This window comes from Oryctolagus cuniculus, chromosome 5, assembly GCF_051225735.1.
Source record: "Oryctolagus cuniculus isolate XC-2025 breed Fujian yellow rabbit chromosome 5, ASM5122573v1, whole genome shotgun sequence".
NCBI lineage: Eukaryota > Metazoa > Chordata > Mammalia > Lagomorpha > Leporidae > Oryctolagus > Oryctolagus cuniculus.
Window position 1 is genome coordinate 114,678,177 of NC_142871.1, and position 20,622 is coordinate 114,698,798.

Consider the following 20,622-nt stretch of genomic DNA (forward strand, 5'->3'; position numbering starts at 1 on the left):
GGGTGGAAAGCAAAAAATAGGTAGATTTTTGAGTGGTCCAAAAGATGTAGAACAGAGTCAACACAGGCAGTACAAATGGTATACATAAATTCAGAAAGGTGAGCCATAAAGTCAAGAACATGACTGGCTGGATTTGAGGGGCAGTCTTAGTCATCACAGAGAGATAAAGTACACCTTCCCAAATATTTAAGAGAATAGAAACTCCAAACAGTCATTGAAGCTTCTTTTATTGACTAATTCAAGCTCGGAAACTTAAAAAATAAAAGAACCTTATTTTGGGAGACACGGGTTCATAGAGTTCTGAATTTGGGAGACACAAATTCAGATGGCTCTGGACAGCGTTCCAAGGAAGGCAGGGAATGTGAGAGCTTATATGGGAGAGAAGTGTCAATTTATCTCACAGCAATAAAAATCCTTTGGTAGAAAACTTTGAGAAAGAGCAGCAATTATGTGACTGGCAGAAGATAAACAGAAAATGTAGAAAGGGACTTCAAAAAGTAAATGGAAAATTGAATTATCTATTACATTTAATCTGGCACAAACTTTTCCTTTGAAATTCATGTACATTGAATAGTTTTAAAAAAGTTCAGATAACATGCTATGAGAAATTACATATGAATCGAAAATGTTCGTTTATCCTAAATAAACTTTTAATTTTGTTACTGTAAATTATTTGAAGTACCCTCATTTGTGCTTGGTAGGAATGTCCCTGAAACAGGAATCTGATAACCTTTTGACTTGCATCTGGAATCTCTTGACACTGTGCAGTTACCCAGTCCTTCCAGCTGCCTGCTAATAAAGGGAAGAGATAACAAAAGGTCACATTCCTAGGCAGTAACTTGCATACCTCTCACTCCCTGGATGGCCTCCTGACTCCATTTGAAAAGTTCTTTCAGTGTTGCTTATATACTGATTTTTCCTTCTTTTCCATACTTAATTCTCCCAAGAACATATGGAATGCTAAACCGATATAGCCTGACTGCTAATTTTAGTAATCTTTTCTCTTTTTTGAGACTGAAAGGTAATTTTATTAACAAATGCCATGTATTTCATAGGTACACTTCTAAGAGGATAAACTACTTCCCTACTATTCACTCCCTCTCTCAATCCCCCTCCTTCCTTCCTTTCTTCTTTTTTTCTTTAATTTTTGCAAAGAAATAATTTCAATCCAGTCTATAATCACAGGCTTAATTCCCCATTAACCAAATTATTCAGCCAGTAAAAAGTAGGAAGACCACAGTTCCTCAGGAATATAATCAAGAGCTAAAAATAACAATCATATCACAAGTAATCTTTTCTCATAAATAACTGGATTTTGTAATGATTCAGAGTCAGAAGCAATTTTTGTCCATAATATTCACAGAGGATACAAAATGAACAACCACGTGCACAAAGAAGTACGCTTTGTTTCGTTAGGTAGGAAGTCAGTTATGAGCTTATGTGTGTGTGACATAAAGGCCTAAAGAGAAGACATCTATGTCCAGCACAAGCTGCATCTCAAGGTCATCCTGATGGTGTTTCAGGGGCAGCCCAGTATTCACATCCTGCCCTGCTCTGCCCCCTTCCACCTGATAACATGCCAGGTGGGGGTCCCCACCCCTTCTGCCTGACAAATCTTCCACAATCTCCCAGGTGCAGCCCAGTATCTGCATCTCAAACACCCTGCTCCTTTCCTCCTATCTGATAACATTTGCATCCATAAAGTCCTTTGTTTCAGACCTTCAAGAGAGAAGTTTTTCTAGTTACATCCCAAAAGCCCTTTGTTCCAAGAGGAGCAGAGGTGGGGAAGCAAGACCCATCTCCTTAAAAACCTCTGGCCTCAACCAGACTGTGCACTCAGCCCTCTGCCTCTCTGCTGAGTGGCCTGCCTGGTCTGGCCAGGTGTAATCTCTGCACTCAACCATGTAACCTCGCTCCTTCCCCCTGCCCTAGTCTCTCTGGAGAGGTGCCCATCCGTCCTTATGGATGTCCCTTCCCTAATAAACCTTGCTATTTTACCTCCCACTACTCTCTGTCTCACGCCTGAATTCTTTCTTGTGCGAAGACAAGAACCCTGCAATTTCTCTGGTAACAGATTGATATTATTTTAAGAAACATAGTTTAAGAACTGTTCTTATGTTTTCTAACTATTGGACAAAATTTAGTATATTGCTGAGAAAATATATATTATTAGTGCAATATATCATCCTAAAGCCTTTATATTATCAACTAAGTGTCTGGCATCTTCACCAAGTTAACCAGAACTCAAAGCAAAACGGCAAAACATAAAGACAAAAAAACTTCCTTCTAAAAGCCTTGAAAACATTCCAAAACAAAAGCCAGTTTGAGCATTTATTACATTTGGAAAACATTTGATTGAAGCATAGAGGATCTGAAGAATCAACACACTGATGTATTTCAAATGCCTTAAAAAGTAGATATGGCTTGGAGCATATCCCAAATAGAAACTGACCAGAAGATCATTTTAAAAAAATAAGAATTTATTTTAACTTCTTGCAAAAAGCAAAAATTGAGCAATGTTACGTAACATACCAACTTATTGACTTCAGACTGCCTAGAAATTTAGAATTAATGGTCATTCATCTACTGCTACAGGAATCATCCACAAGCCTCAATCAGCTCTTAGTTCCCAAAGATACGTACATGCTTGCCCTTCCATAACTACAAACCTCTATCTAGAAGAACAAAAATGCACTTTTTTCTTCTGTGCCTGAAGTGTCTTTCTTTTTACATACTTCAGTCATTCTTAAATCACTTCTCCAAGGGAATACAGAAATTTCCATGTGGGGCGTGTGTTTGGCCTGGTAGTTAAGATGATGGATTGGTCTGCTCACATCCAGTATCAGAGTACCCGGGTCGCAGTTCTCTGTGCCCTATTCCAGTTTCCTGCTGATGCATACCCCAGGAGGCATCAGATGATAGCACAGATAGCTGGATCCCTGACATTCACGTTAATGACCTGGATTTATTGACTTCCTGACTGCTAGCTGCAACCTGGCCCAGTTGTGGCAGGTGTTTGGGAAATGAACCAATAGATGGGAGATTCTTTCTCTCTCTCTCTCTCTCTCTCACTCTCTCTTTCTCCCACTCTCCTTCTCTCCCTCTCTTCGTATCTACCTTCCACTCTAATAAATATTTAAAAAAAAAAACCTTCTATATGATAGTTCCTCACCATTTCTGAATTGCCAATTTGTTGGTTAGCTATGTCAAGGACTTCTTTGAAGATTTATCACAATTTCTTCATGGGTTTCTAGCCAAACCTTTAGTCATAGTGAATATGACTTCAGTCACACATTTGCTCTCTTGGATTAGTTTTCAAGTGGGTGGAACTGTGAGGTAAGGAGAACTCCATAAGCATGACAATATGGGCAGGTTTGGCAGGTTTGTCAGCTGTCTTACTCATTCTTAGTTGAGCGAGGGAATTTTCTATCCTGCCCACACCTGATGGAATCAGAGATTCCAGAAGAAAGTTAGGAAGGGCTATTTTGTCATTGAAGAAATTTCTTGTTATTTAGTAAGGGGAAACCCACAAGAAAATGCTGATGCCATATATCACTAGCATAACTATCTTCCTCAGACACTCCTATAAGAACTTCAAAAGCTGTTGTGACAAGCATTTAGAGAATGTATTTGAATAGAAATAAAGAGAATTTGCTTACTTATCATGGACTCTGATGACTCTTGTGAAGTGCAAATTTTTTTCTTTGCATTTACAACATTTCAGAGAAATACTAATTACATTTTAATCTAATTGAATATGTAAATATTTTATTCAAAAATTAGAATATTCTTATTCAATTTCAATCTCACTTTAGGGTTATATCTATAATTAGGTACAAATTATAAATTAGAACCAAATGCAATGTGTGCATAGCTATATGTGTCATATATATTCTAGGCAGTGGATGATAGTATCATAAATGAGAGCCCATAAAATTTAAAACATCTACAAACTCCTGAAAGAAAATTTGGAGCTAGAAATATGAGATATGTTTTAGTGTTATTAGAAAGCTGCATTGGATTGTGTGCTTCTGGAATGGGGAGTGAGCATCCTTACTCAATCATTCATTACTAAGACAAAGCACACATGAATGCCTTACTCTAACCTCCATCCAGCATTCATACACCTCATTACCCCTCTCTCCAACTCACACTGGCTCCATGTTATTCTTCCACAACTTCCTCACCTCTTCTGATTCTTCCTTGGTATTTATTGTAATTCTTTTATTTTATAAAACATGAGTTGTTTGCGAAGAAGAAAGCATAACCAGTGATTTACCCCAGTCTCGCATACTTGCTCAGAAATGGTGGCTATCAGTCTGGGTTTAGGCATTCTTGAAGAGGCAATCGGTTAGCTGGGGGCTCAGCTCATCTTTGCAACCCTTTATTGGGCCCTTCAGTATTCTTTGTTAATTCCTTGTTCAATCTTATTCCTTCATTTGGTTATTCATTGATCATTTTCATACAAAAATAAAAGTTTGTTAAAAGATCATCTCACTTGGGAACTAGCTGTAGCGCATTTTCACAGCATGGAGGGGATCCAGATTGACCCACCCTTCTGTAGTTATCATTCCACTCTTAAACCCACACTTCTAAAGTGTATTGTATCCTAAAGCTAAACAGCAAAATAAAAATCTTTTTGTTTGACATTGTTTATTTCTTAAAACCAGTGTTCTATTTCTCCCTCCTTTTTAAATAATGAAAAGCCTTTGTCATTGCCTTCATTTCTACCAGTTTGTTCCCTATTCAATTGCATTGTGGCTTACTCCTCAATAGCACTAAATATGCTCTCTCCAAAACATCAATGCCTCATAATGGTCAAATCCAGTAGAATCTTTTTATTTGAACACACATTTCAGGGAAATTGACTTATTTGAACATTTGTTCTATGAGTAACCATCTCTTTTTTTCTACAAAATCACTTTTCTTGAATTTCTCGTTTCAATCTAACCTGTAGCCTTCTCCGATCCTACTGTTTAGTCTCACAACCCTTAACCTTGGGATTCCCTGTGGCTACTTTTTTCTTCCTTTACAACATAATCTCAATGAGATCTTATATCTTTTTATGAATTAGAAGTGTTAAGATGACAGGAAGAAGATCTAACAAACTGCAGAACTTTAACCAATTTGAGGTTTACTTCTCACAAGTGTTGTTTAGAGATCTGAGGTGTCTAGGCACACTTCTCTCCTTTTTAATAGGATCTAAGACAACTCGTGCAGGTTGCCCACTCTTCCCACAGTCTGTATTAAAATATAGCAAAACTAAGATCCTTCTCTGTTTTCCACTTTTGTTTTTATAAAAAGTATCTTAATATCAGAGCAAGGACATTACAATAAATTCCCACTAGATTTATACTCATGTTATTAACCTTAACTGGTCACATGTAGCTACAGGAGAGTCTGAGACAGAATTGAAAAAAAAATGTGGAAATAGGTATCGAGTGAATCAATTTATAGTATATTTAATAACTTCATCACCACTAAAATTTCAATGGAAATGACACCTGCTGTGTAAAACATTACCTTTTTGCTTTATGTGTAAAAATTTAGCATTTCATATTTCTCTCACAGAATTTTCACATTTTGATTTTGTCCAAAAATTTTTTAATAATTTCACTTTATTAGAAACATAGGTACAAAGAAAGAATAAGAGAGACAGATAAATAGATAGAGGCATGTTAATGGCAGGCAGAGAGAAACATCCCATCTGCTAGTATACTTCTCAAATACCCACACAGCTGGGGCTTGGACCAATCTGAAGTTAGAAGCCTGAAATGCCATCTGCGTTACCCATATGGGTAGCAGGGACCCAAGTGCTTGAGACAACATCTGTTGTCTCCCTAGATATGTGTTAGCAGTAAACTGGATCAGAAGCAAAGGAACAAAGACTAGAACCAGGAGCCCTGATTTGGGAAGTGGGCATCCCAAGCAACAACTTAACCCCTGCATCAAATGCCTGCTCTTATACTGTTGTTTCTTTACTTGGCTGTTATCATGGCCCTTACCCTCAGCCTCTCAATAGATTATAAACTCCTTGATTTTAAACAGGATTAAATCTATTAGCAAATTTGTGACACATCAGTGACTATCAAAATGAAGAGCTTCATCAAGTGCTCATCAGATGAATATTTGAATTCTAATTTATAGCTAGTCTTCTTGATTTTACTATAATTATCCAGATCTGAACAATATTTTACTTAAACTGAAGCAATGCATATTATATTGATATTATAATTTACTTTTGTAGCTTCCTAATTCTCAGTTATTGGTGATACAATACTCCAAGATGTTCGGGTACTTATTTTTTTCAGTTCATTTTGTGTTTGATTTTCCTTTTTCTGTACTCATTATAGCTGTTTTTGTATTTTTGAACCACTGATTCTTTCCAGTCAACACAAATCATATTGGAAACTTGGCACCCACTGTCTATGATATAAGAACTGCAATATGTACTTTTCCTCTACTGCCTTTGTGTTTGATAGCAATATGTGTTTCTAATTCTGTTTTCTATAGGCAGATGTTTGGAATGTTTTTATGTAGAGAAATAGCAATGAGTAGGGATTTCTAGAAACAGGAACAGGAAGTAGGGAAAGGATTATCTTTACTTTAATCAGAAATTTTACAAAGCTGACAGTCTTTTCAATTATACTTTCTTTTTCATTTATATTTTTATATTTATGCCACTACATATATCCCTTTGCAATGTCAACATGATAATGATGGAAAATCGTCACTTAGTGATTTACAGAACTTTTACCTATGTTTCATGTATTTTAACATCAGCATGTTTGAAAATGAAGAATCTGGTACTCTTTAAATATTTCTCACTCAGCTTTAGGTTTATGTCAATTTAATGTTTTATTCAGGAATATTCATAAAACTTGCCTTTTATATTAGTTGGAGTATCTTGAAATGTATGATTATTTAAATTATTCATTTAAAATAAAGGCAAAGTTTTAGATGCTCTTGTTTTTGATGAAATGGAAGAATGTAAAGTATAAGAACAAAAAGTTATGTAAAATGAACATAAGAAGAATTGATTTTTATGCCTTATGAAACCATAGATACTACCCAGGATATTAGTTGATAGTACCATATTAACTAAAATTTGTTAAGTAAAGTCTATTCACAAAGGCCTCTAGACTATTGTAAATAAGTGGTCTGTCTTCTTATAATAGTTTGCATGCTTGCCCAATGTAAGGAATTTAGATAAGGCATTTATATTGTGCTTGTAGAAGACACATAGCTAGTGGTTTTACTTATAGGTATCTCTCGAAATTTAGGTATTGTGCTTAGTTATTCAATAAAATATTTACTTGTGTGTTTGTGAAGACATTTGGTAGATGTGATGAACATCTGTCAGTTGATTTTAAGTAAAGATCATCTTTCATAATATGACTGTATCTCATGCAATTAGTTGGAGGGACTTAAAAGCAAAAACTGAGATTTCCCAGAGAATAAATTCTGCCTGAAGACCACATGTCAGCTTCTTGAGAGATTCCAGCCTTCTAGCCTACCCTACAGATTTCACACCTGCCAGCCCCAAACTTCTATGAGCTGATTCCTTCAACTTAGGTTTCTCTCTCTCTCTCTCTCTCTCTCTTTCTCTCTCTCTCTCTTTCTCTCTCTCTCTGTGTATGGAAAGCTGTGACTGATACAGAGGCTGCTTCTGTTCCACTGGAACAGCTTGACTGATACAGAGACTAAGCACAAAATAATTAAGGAGTCCCTTTGTGAACAAGTTTTGGATTTGCCCACAACTTGACATTTTCCATGAGTAAGATAGAAACTCTTCTCAAGTCTTTGCATGGTGGTCTCCTTATCACTTAAGTCTTTGTTCAAATCTCACCTCCTTAGTAAGGTCCTTTCACCTTCTCTTCCAAAGCATTTCCTGCTCATACAGTTGTTCTCTGTCCCATTTCTCTTGTTGTGCATCCTTCATAAGATATATCTGAATTGTAATCAAAAGAGAACAACAAAACAAAACTGTATTACTATTCAATCTCTGTCTTCTTGCTGACCTTACTACAGGACCTGGAAGCCAGGCAGTTCCTTTCATAGATTTCCTTGCAGTCAGACAAAAGCTCCAAGATTCTGAGCTCATTTGTGGATGCTGACCATATCTGAAGCCACCTTTCTCAGCATCCTTTTCTCTGCAAACACCAGTTATCTTTGTGATTCCAACTGCTATGGTTTAGGTCCTCTGTTTCTGGTAGTCCTTTGTGGCCCAAAGCAAATCTCAAAACAAAAACACAAGCGTTAAATGATCTTAGGTATACATAAGATTCTTGATTTTTCTTTATCTTCCACACTTTAAACTGTAAGCTGTGTGAGAATGACATTCTTGATTATTTACTTAAATGTTGTATCCTCTGTTGTAGTATATGTGTCTGCTACATAGAAAAACTCATTAAAACCTTTTAAAGTGAAATGAACACTATGAGAAAGGGTGACTTGATCAGCCCTTGCCCTGACTGTTGATGAACAACTTAATATACTATCCCTCTTAGTATTTTTTTTTGTGTGTTCTACTTAAACTTTTGGTTGAATACTATAATCAATACACAATTATTCTTAAGTGCTGAAATTTAACTGAAAAGTGATTGCTGTTAAATATGAGAGTGGGAATAAGAGAGGGAAGAGATGTGCAAATTGGGACATGCTCAAGCTGACTTACCTCAAACAGTAGAGTTAGAAACATACCAGGGGATTCCAATTCAATCCCATCAAGGTGGCATGTACCAATGCCATCTCACTAGTCCCAGTGATCAATTTCTGTTCACAATTGATCATAATGATAGGACTAAGAACCAAAGGGATCACATAAACAAGAATAGTGTCTGCAAATACTAGCTGATAGAATAAAAAAGGGAGAGAATGATCCAACATGGGAAGTGAGATACACAGCAGACCCATAGAATGGCAGATGTCCTAAACAGCACTCTGGCCTCAGAATCAGCCCTTAAGGCATGCGGATCTGGCTGAAAAGCCCATGAGAGTATTTCAGGCATGGAAAGCCAAGACACTCTGGGGGAAAAAAAAAAAAAAACCTAAATGAAAGATCTCTGTGAGTGAGATCCCAGTGGAAAGAATGGGTCATCAAAGAAGGAAGTACCTTTCTCTGAAGGGAGGAGAGAACTTCCACTTTGACCATGGCCTTGTCTAAATATGATCAGAGTTAGTGAACTCAGGGGACTGCCATAGCCTTGGCAGCTCATGACAAGAGCCTAGGGTGATTACTGAGGCCATAAACAAGAGTGTCAATTTGTTAAGTCAACAACAGGAGTCACTTTGCACTTAAACCTCATGTAGGATCTCTGTCCTTAGTGTGCTGTACATTGAGATTTAATGCTATAACTAGTACTCAAACGGTATTTTTCACTTTATGTTTCTGTGTGGGAGCAAACTGTTGAAATCTTTACTTAATGTATGCTAAACTGATCTTCTGTATATAAAGAGAATCGTAAATGAATCTTGATGTGAATGGAAGGGGAGAGGGAGTGGGAAAGGGGAGGGTTGCGGGTGGGAGGGACGTTATGGGGGGGAAGCCATTGTAATCCATAAGCTGTACTTTGGAAATTTATATTCATTAAATAAAAGTTAAAAAAAAATGCTGATATAATTTATCAAAAGATAGTCTCAATCTTAGTATTTATCAGGCAAAAGTATTCTCCATTAACGCTACAAGTGGTTGGTTAGCCTCGTTAAAAGAAAAAAAAAAAAAAAAGTCGGGGCTGGCACTGTGATATAACAGGTAAAGCCACAGCCTGCAGTCCAATGTCCCTTATGGGTGCCAGTTCTAGTTTCAGCAACTCCACTTCCAATCCAGCTCTCTGCTATGGCCTGCAAAAGCAGTAGAAGATGGCCCAAGGACTTGGGCCCCTTCCCCAGCATGGGAGACCCAGAAGAGGCTCCTAGTTTCTGGCTTTGGATCAGTGCAGCTCTAGCTGTTGTGACCAGTTGGGGAGTGAACCAGTGAGTGGATGGAAGAACACTGTCTCTCTCTCTCTGCCTCTCCTTCTCTCTCTGTGTAACTCTGACTTTCAAATAAATAAATAAATAAATAAATAAATCTTTTTAAAAAAGTTAAATCCCCTTCCTGATACGTGGTGATTTTAATCTAAAATATTGAACTTCTTAAACATTTCTTTGTATACCAAATTCAAGTGTTTCTTTTCACTATAATGCTTTTTTTTTTTTTAAGGTGGCTGTATGTGTGTGTGTGTATGTGTGTGTTTAAGATTGATTTATGCCGGCGCTGCGGCTCACTAGGCTAATCCTCCACCTAGCGGCGCCGGCACACCGGGTTCTAGTCCCGGTCGGGGCGCCGGATTCTGTCCCGGTTGCCCCTCTTCCAGGCCAGCCCTCTGCTGTGGCCAGGGAGTGCAGTGGAGGATGGCCCAGGAGCTTGGGCCCTGCACCCCATGGGAGACCAGGAGAAGTACCTGGCTCCTGGCTCCTGTCATCGGATCAGCGCGGTGCGCCGGCCGCAGCGCGCCGGCCGCGGCGGCCATTGGAGGGTGAACCAACGGCAAAGGAAGACCTTTCTCTCTGTCTCTCTCTCTCTCACTGTCCACTCTGCCTGTCAAAAAATAATAAAAAAAAATATTTAAAAAAAAAAAGAAAAAAAAAGATTGATTTATTTATCTGAGAGGCAGAATTATAGACAGAGAGAGGGAGAGACCGGAGCTGGGCCGATTGGAAGCCAGGAGCCAGGAGCTTCTTCTGGGTCTCCCATGTGAGTACAGGGGTCAAGAACTTGGGCCATCTTCCACTTCTTTCCCAGGCCATTAGCAGAGACTTAGATGAGAAGATGAGCAGCTGGGACACAATCATGTGTCCATATAGTATACTGGTGCTGCAGTTAGCTTAACCTACTATACCACAGCGTTGGCCTCCACTAAAATGCTTTAGCAGTATAAAAGATGCTTCACTTTAGATAGAAGGAAAATAATGCCTGGAATATTCAGGTAATGTAAATAAAAAATTATTTTCATGGCTTAAAATATATTAAATGCATTTTTATTGTGGCTTAAAACACATTATATATAATCAAGTTATATGTATATATATGGATATACACATATACTCATCTATAACTATCTTTTGACTGGTAAAGTACATTGTACACAATAAATATTCAATGATTTCCTTTTTTGAATGAATAAATAGTGGTCAATTTGATTTGTCTCCTCAATGAAACTCCCTTTCTAAACCACCCAAATTGATAGAGATGTCTACCATAATACCATATTTTGTAATTGGTATTTAGTACTATTCTCTCTTATAAACACGCCATGTGAATGAACAAATTAGTGGTTAACAAAATGGATGGAGAAATTCTTCATTTTAAAACCTTGTTTCAATCCACTTCTTTTAAAACTCTGATCACGACAGTTAAAGTTGTTAACCAAGTCAGGCTTCAATGCCAAAAAGAACAAGATGACTTGCATATTCTAACTCGCCTATGGGTGCAGCTGGTTCAGCAGCTGTTAACAGAAGCTTTTAAAAGATGCATTTCTGACAGATTTGTTCCTTGGGAAATGAAAATGTACAAATGAAGACTGAGATTTAAAAAGGTAATTGAATAAATGTCAAAGATCAGTCTTGGAGATACAAGAAAGTTAGATAATTCGGATCTAATCTTGTCAGTATGCATTGCATTTCATCTGATAATCACCTGGGGCTACTTTGCAGAGTTCTCATCTTTTTTTTTTTTTTTTTAAACTTTTATTTAATGAATATAAATTTCCAAAGTACGACTTATGGATTACATTGGCTTCCCCCCCATACCGTCCCTCCCACCCACAACCCTCCCCTTTCCCACTCCCTCTCCCCTTCCATTCAAATCAAGATTCATTTTCGATTATCTTAATATACAGAAGATCAGCTTAGTATACATTAAGTATGGATTTCAACAGTTTGCTCCCACACAGAAACATAAAGTGAAAAATAATAGATGATTTTTTTTAAATGATGATGAAATCAGAGCAGACCTATTGTCATGTTTAATCCCAGTGAGAGTCAAGTTGGGAATTGATAATTTCTTTTTTTTTTTTTTTTTTTTTTTACAGAGGATCAGTTTAGTATGCATTAAGTAAAGATTTCAACAGTTTGCACCCCCATAGAAACACAAAGTGACATATATTGTTTGAGTACTCGTTATAGCATTAAATCTCAATGTACAGCACATTAAGGATAGAGATCCTACATGAGGAGTAAGTGCACAGTGACTCCTGTTGTTGACTTTACCAATTGACACTCCTGTCTATGGCATCAGTAATCTCCCTATGCACCAGTCATGAGTTTCCAAGGCTATGGAAGCCCTCTGAGTTCTCCGACTCTTATCTTGTTTAGACAAGGTCATAGTCAAAGTGGAGGTTCTCTCCTCCCTTCAGAGAAAGGTACCTCCTTCTTTGAAGACCTGTTCTTTCCACTGGGATCTCACTCGCAGAGATCTTTTGCCAGAGTGTCTTGGCTTTCCATGCCTGAAATACTCTCATGAGCTTTTCAGCCAGCTCCGAATGCCTTTAGGGCTGATTCTGAGGCCAGAGTGCTATTTAGGACATCTGCCATTCTATGAGTCTGCTGAGTATCTCACTTCCCATGTTGGATCACTCTCCCCTTTATTTACTCCATCAGTTAGCGTTAGCAGGTACTAGACTTGTCTATGTGCTCCCTTTGACTCCCAGAGTTCTCATCTTTAAGTACAGGCATACCACAAAAGCAGTGAATTGTTAGAAGAGCAAGGTGAGTTTAGACAGCAGGTAAAAATTGCATGCCATCAGCATCCAGAGAGAGGGATGTTCACTAAGATTGTGTCCAACTTATTTCTCAGTGGGTCTATAGAGGTAGTTTTGTATTAGGGATTGAAAATTAATTAAATATCACAAACCTTATTTTACAGTGGAAATAAGCAGTTTATTAAAAAGACAAAGTAAGAATATAAAACATGGGTTAATATTTTGGAAACTTTTTAATATATGTTTCTGAAAGGGAGATACAAATATAAACTGGACAGTACATTTTTCAGCAGCCTTGAATGAGTTTAGTGTCAATAATCAGCCTAAGATAAGCACCTCCCCATTAGCACATTAAAAACACTCATTTAGTCTCAGTCACCCAGAGAACCACTTGTAAGGCATGCTATATTAGGACTCATTTTGGGGGCCAGCACGGTGAGGTAGTAGGTTAAGCCTCTGCCTGCAGTGCCAGCATCCAACAATGGTGCCGGTTTGAGTCCCAGTTGCCCCACTTCCTGTCCAGCTCCATGTTTTTGTGTCTAGGAAAGCAAGGAAGTATGTCCCAAGTTTTTGGGCCCCTGCACCCATGTGGGACACCCAGAGGAAGCTTCTGGCTTCATATCAGCCTAGCTCTGGCCATTAATGGCCACTTGGGGGATGAATCAGACCTCTCTGTCTGTAACTCTGTCTTTCAAATAAATAAATAAATAATCTTTTTTAAAAAAAGATTCATTTGGCTGATAATGCACAGAAAAATTGTGACATGTAATTGAAGAGCATATTTTGGAAATCTAGAGTGAATTTGCAATCTCTGGTAAAGTTACAAAATAATAAAACAAAAAATAGAAATGATTACAGGCCTTTGGGCAAAGTAACACGACCCATAAGTACTTTGAGAACTACCTAGAAGTACTTTGAGAGCTATAACTCACACTTTGTGTTAGAATTCATTAACATAACACAATATTTACTGAGCTTCAATTATATAAAATGTTTCCAAAAGCTCATAGAAAATATGTATCATGAAAAAAAACACTGCATGCGTTTCAAAAAATATTTTTCCCCAAATAAAGTTCCTTTTTTTTGACATGTGGAGTTATAGACAGTGAGAGAGACAGAGAGAAAGGTCTTCCTTCCGTTGGTTCCCTCCCCAAATGGCTGCTATGGCCGGCGCTGCGCTGATCCAAAGCCTGGTCTCCCATGTGGGTATAGGAGCCCAAGCACTTGGGCCATCCTCCACTGCCCTCCTGGACCACATCAGAGAGCTGGACTGGAAGAGGAGCAACTGGGACTAGAACCCGGTGCCCATATGGGATGCGGGTGCAGCAAGGTGGAGGATTAACCAAGTGAGCCACGGTGCTGGCCCCTAACGTTCCTTGTCATTCCTTTTTTTTTTTTTCACAAACTTCAAAGTACACTCATATATCTAGTACTGTACTGTGATCATGAGTGTAGGAGTTATGCAACAGGGGGGCACACAACAGGGAGAAAGAATGCAAAACAGTGTACTCTCTTGAGCTTGTTTTTCAGCATACATTCCAGGAAATGTTATCTTGCACCATTGTGCTCAGAGGTGACCAGACCACTATGAACAAGAAAAACTGCAAAAACCAGTCTGAATCTGATGTTTGAACATACATTATGCGAAGATGTATGTTGCTTGAGCAGGAAGGGTCTTCCCTTTTCTGCAGCCTGGCTGTAAACTCCTTAGCAAACTACCTCTCTGGGAAGTAATTTTCTTGGGGAACTACACCTTCCCACTGTCTTCTTTATTTGTCAAAATGAATAATACCTTACTTTGAGCAACCCCCACTTGAGGCTCACCATTTGGTGATCCTCCATATAAATGAACTTCTTATGTCCACTCACACCAGGAACTGAGATAATAAAAAATAAAAAAGTCATCAGCCAGAAGAGACGTGAAGGTTTACACTGCTATGATAAGGAAAGGATTAAATGATCAGCAACTGCGGAGAAATAGACTATTTTCCTACAGAATAAGAGAATATATAGCACTTTCACTGTTGATGTCTTATGAAGTGACTGAGTTTTTGCAAGGTCAAAAACTCAAGATCAATTATTCCAGGGACAGGTAAGACAGGCTTAAAAGCAGAGAGGCATGTTACATACGAATTAGAAAAAATTCAATGCTGTTTGGAATGACAGGACATGAGGAGAAACAAAAGGCGTGTTGGGAGGTAAGGATAAAAGATAGGTTGGAGTCAGATGTATACTTTAAATTAAGCAATTCGATGAGACTTGAGATGTGGGATGCAAGTAGAACCGACTATTCACTCCAGTGAACAAAGGACACTTTTTAGCATCAAAACTCAAGTTCAGTTCTCTAGCACTTGTTCCCCGAGTAACCTCAGAACCATTGTCCACCCCTTTTCAGTCCAGATCATGTCTCACACTGTCAACATCTGTGCTTCTTGTTGTCACATGGGATTTGGTGTGAGATGGAATACCTCTAGTCTTGAGAGCGTAGCTTCCTGCTATTTTTCCACATGAGCACTACCAGTGCTCTTGCAGCAATTGGTTGCACAAGTATATGGATGAGGTGTTGTTAGGACACAAGGACGACAACGTCTAAACTGTTGAAGTAGGATAAGAAACAAAACAAAACAAAACTCTAGGAAAACTGAGGTTTGATAGGTCTTGGTTTGTATGAATAAGAAGAAATAAACAAGGTGAAAACAAAAGAAAGAACACTTCAGATAGAGATCAACTCTTTAAATCCTTAAATGTCATAACAAAAGCACAGGTTATATTTTCTAACCATCAAGGAGCTCTTGAGACCTCTAAATAGACACCCAAAAAATTAGATCTGTAGAAGGAAAATTTCAGCAGCTGAAGATGATCCTTTATCCTGGGACAAGCACGGAGACCTGATGAAAGCAAAGATGGTGAAATGGTGAAGCAATGGATTTGAGGGAAACCAAGAGACAGAACTGAGAGAGAGTTAACTGTAAAGTATGAGATTGAAGAAGGGCAAAGAAGATTATGGCTGAGGTTTCGCTCATGACTAGCAAGAAAGTGATTCCTTTAGAATAGAAAATATAGGACAATTACAACTTATTTGGAAACAACAAAGAAAAAGAATACATTCAATTGCCTCATAGGATGCCCTGGTAGACTGAATACAGGGGAAAATCAAAGCTGGAAAAGAAATACTAGGGAAAGAAATCTATTAATTCTTTAAAATACTATCTTATCACATCTGATTTTAGGGTGGAAGTTTGATTCATTTATATCTTAATTAATGTGTTATTAGTTACAAAATGATTTTAGTTCATTTTATTTACAAATTGGAATAAAAAAGATAAGGGGCTTTCTTCAATAATGTGTAATGATATCTTTATCAATATTTGAAAATATTTATTTAAAATTTGATTTATTTGAAAGAGAAGGGGAGGCGATATCTCCCATCAGTTGGTTTATTTCCAAATTGCCTGCAACAGCCAGGGAAAGACCAAGCTGAAGCCAGGATATGGGAACTCAATCCAAGATTCGTTGGGGGTGGTAGTAACCCAACTAATCGAGCACCAACTGCTGATTTCCAAGGTGTGCATCAATAGGAAGGTGGAATCCGAAGCAAGGTTGAGGCTTGAACCCAGGCATCATACTATGATGTGTGGGCACCCTAAATGGCATCTTAACCGCTATGCTACATGTCTGCTGCCCAGTCTTCTTAGTAATTTTACCAGTTTCTGAAGCAATAAGCTTCCTTGGGACTTTTGCATTCATCTTGGGATGTCACACTAAGCCTTTCAGACTTATGCTGTAAAACAAAATCAATGTTCTGAGAAAACTTTTACCATAAGAGGTCACAAAATAAATTTTTTAGGTTTTTTGAGCCACACAGTCATGGTGGCAACCAGTCAACATTGCTCTTCAAGGAAAACCATAACCAGAGACAGTATTGGCTGCATTTTAATGAAACTGTATTCATGAAAACACGTGGCGGGGTCTATGAGAGCCACAGACTGAAATTTTCTCACCTGATCTCTGTGCTAGCATACCATTTTTCTCTGTTCAATTCATTGCTAGATATGGCTTTGGGATAGAAAAACATTTATAGGAGAGTATCTACAGGCAGAGCATTTAATTTATACATAGATGTTCATCATAAGATCTTCCTTGATCTTCCTTCCAAATTGTTTGTTAAGAGAAATACAAGGCTTACACCTTTATTTCCTATTGATTCTCAATTGTGTTTTCACTACCTCACTGAAGCTCAAACACATTGACAGGTCTTAATGGAAAAGAGAATCTTCTTCTTTAAAAGAAATCACAAGTGTGCCAAGAATTTGGTGGAGTGACTGCACTTCTGAGATTCCATCAGCTTGTTGTTATCCTTAAGGCCACCTTGGATATGACACCAATATCTTTCTAAAGCCCATTAATGCTCACAGGAAATTCAGAGTCACTAAAGATGAAACAAAAGGCTACAGAGACCTAGAAACACATAGGTAATAGTTGCCAGCACTCAAAATTAGTCACCTATTTGTGACAGTTGCCTGAACTTTTCTGACATCAAAGCATGAGGACTCTGTAAATCCAGACCTGAAAATGAACTAATACTCTACATAAAATGTTAAGCTCACAAGAAAACTGTGACGGCAGACATAATGCATATGCTTGCAGTCTGAAGCCTCTTGATTTGAGAAATTCCTAGTGTGATCTCAGTCCTTACTAAAAATATCTTCTTGAAAATGGAATTTATATATCAAAGTAAATGTAGAGCTGGGAGAGACATTAAAAATCATACAAACACATCAACTTATTTTACAAACAAATATATTGAGTCTTGCTAAATAAATTGAAAAAATTCAACAAACTTTAGAAATCTGTATTCCTGTTACTATTTAAAAGATTATTTAGGGACTAGCTCTGTGGCATAGTAGTTAAAGCTGCTGCCTGCAGTGCCAAAATACCACATGGGTGCCAGTTTAGGATCCGGTTGCTCCACTTCTGATCCAGCTCTCTGCTATGGCCTGGGAAAGCAGTAGAAGATGGACCAAGTCCTTGGGCCCCTGCACCTGTATGGGAGACCCAGAAGCAGCTCCTGGCGCCTGGCTTTGGATCAGCGCAGTTCTGACCTTTGCGGCCAATTGTGGAGTGAACCAGCAAATGGAAGACCTCTTGCTCTCTCTGCCTCTCCTATCTCTGTGTAACTCTGACTTTCAAGTAAATAAATCTTCTAAAAAAAGATTATTTATTTATTTGAAAGACAGAGTGACACACACACACACACACACACACACAGGTTTTCCATCCACAGTTTGACCCTCTGCATGTCCCAAAACTACCAAGTCCAGGCCAAGCCAAAAGCCAGAAGCAAGGAACTCCATCCTGGTTTCCCTCTTGGGTGGCAAGGGCCCAAGTAGTTGGGCCATCTTCCACTACCTTCTCAGGCACATTGGCAGGGGGATGGATAGGAAGTGGAGTAGGTGGTGCTCGAATGACCACCCTGAGATGGCATACAGTTCAATTATAGCTTACCCTGCTCTTCCACAGCACTTGCCCTTGTCCTGTGACTTTTTGATACAACACAACATAATTGATGAGGGAACTGGAGATTTTCACTCCGCAGTTCATCTGCCAACAATACACAACTCTAACAATTAGACCCTTCCACAATCAATTCACAACTATTCTCAAATATTATGACGTTTTTCATAGTAAAAAAATTTACTCATCTGTTAAAGTATCTTTTACTCATAACATTAGTTTATGTATGATAAATTTAAAAGGCCCTAGGAGAATGGATATAGAGAAAACTTCTTATCATTGCACTGCAGCAAAATATTCTTTACCCAGAAATGAAGTGATTGTTGAGGGCATTTTTTTCAAATACCAAGCAATTTACTAATAGTCCTGAAACCATACAAATATTTTTTTTCTTAAAAGCATGACTAGAAATGATAATAAAGAAGTAATTGAGGATGTGAATAATTGAGATGAACAATTGAGATGCAAACTATTTTGTCTTGTAGTTTTCCCAAGTAAAGAATAGACGGAGACTAATGTTTTGACATAGTAGGTTAAACTTCTGTCTGTGGTGCCAGCAGCCCCTATGGGCACCGGTTTGTGTCCCAGCTGCTATTCTTCCAATCCAGCTCCCTGCTTATGGTCCAGGAAAGCAGTGGAAGATTTTTCAAGTGCTTGGGTCCCTTAACTCAAGTGGGAAAACCTGAAGAAGCTCCTAATTCTTGGCTTCAGATTGGCCCAGTTCTGGCCATTGGGGCCATTTGGGGAGTGAAACATCAGATGGAAAACCTTTGTCTGTCTCTTCCTCTCTCTGTCAGTAACTCTGCCTATCCAATAAATAAATAAATAAATCTTAAAAATAAAAAAGGATAGATGTATTAAACAGTCAGCACAATCTTCAAGCTCGGTGTAAAGCTTAACGTTGATTTCTAAAATACTATAGGCAGTAAGTGGAAATTAGATTTGTTAGTAAAATAAATCACATAATTATATCATGTGAAACTTTCATATGCAGGTTTTATAAACATTTTACATATCATTAAATTAATACATTCTTTATTTAAAAATGATTTATTTATTTATTGGAAAATCAAAATTACACAGAGAGAAAAAGAGAAGCAGAGAGAGAGGTCTTCCATCTGCTGGTTCACTCCCCAGATGGCCGCAACGGCCAGAGCTGTGCTGATCCGAAGCCAGGAGCTTCTTCTGGGTCTCCCACATGGGTGCAGGGGACCAAGGACTTGGGTCATTTTTCACTGCTTTCCCAGGCCACGGCAGAATGTTGGATTGGAAGTGGAGCAGCCTGGACTTGAATGGGCACCCTTGTGGAACGTTGGCACTACAGGCAGCGGCTTTACCTGCTATGCCACAGCGCCAGCTCCATACATTCTTAAAAGTTATAGGAGGGGGGTCAGCTGAAGCACCTGAGAGGGCAATGGAATATGGCTTGAGTTCTTGGGCCCCTGTACCCAAGTGGGAGATGGGGAGGAATCTCCTGGCTACTGGCTTTGGATCTGCGCAGCTCTGGCCTTTGCATCCATCTGGGGAGTGAACCAGCAGATAGAAGACCCCTTTCTCTTCCTCTGCTTCTCTGTAACTCTGATTTTCAAATAAATAAATTAATCTTTTTGAAAAAGTTACAGGAAAATATAGCATTTGAAGAAACACTATAGTTTCCACATGACTAATGTTTTAGTGAATAAAATATTTTTGAAATATTTGAACAGTCCAGGAATTCTAAATGCAATAATAGATTGCCTTTTGTCAAAGTCATAGCTTAAAATAGAAGTTTTATTGTAGCACCCTGTTCACAAAATTAGGTCTTAAGACTGATAAAAAGATCAAGCTAATATACCAATATAATTATTTCCTACACTCATTATTTTTGAGGTATGAAACAATCTATAGCAAATCCTAACAAAATCTTGTATATCTGGGAATAAACATCATGATTTTCTTTTGAAGCAACAGTACTCTGTGCTGAAGTATAAGCCTGTCTGTATTTTTCCTCATTGCTGGATATGTTTAGAACATTTAAAACTTGTGCCACTCGATTCTGTGAGACAGAGATAATTCTGAAAGCTAAGAGATCATAGCCATGGTCTAGATATTTTAAATATAGTTCATCTATCCCCACACCTTCAGAAATGAGAATGTACTAAAGCAGAAAACATAGAAAGACGGAATCAGGTCCGTGAGCCATATATAGCTATTTCTACCCGAGGAGACCTCAGATGTGCTGATTCCACATTCCCCTTTTCCTTTTACTTTGTGGTGTTTGAAGTACTCTTTTTAAATAAATTTTCAGTTTTTTGTTTTCTTTGTTTTTGATACATATTTCCTCTTCTTTCTTTTCCTGATAACTACTTCTATTTCATCCTGTTTC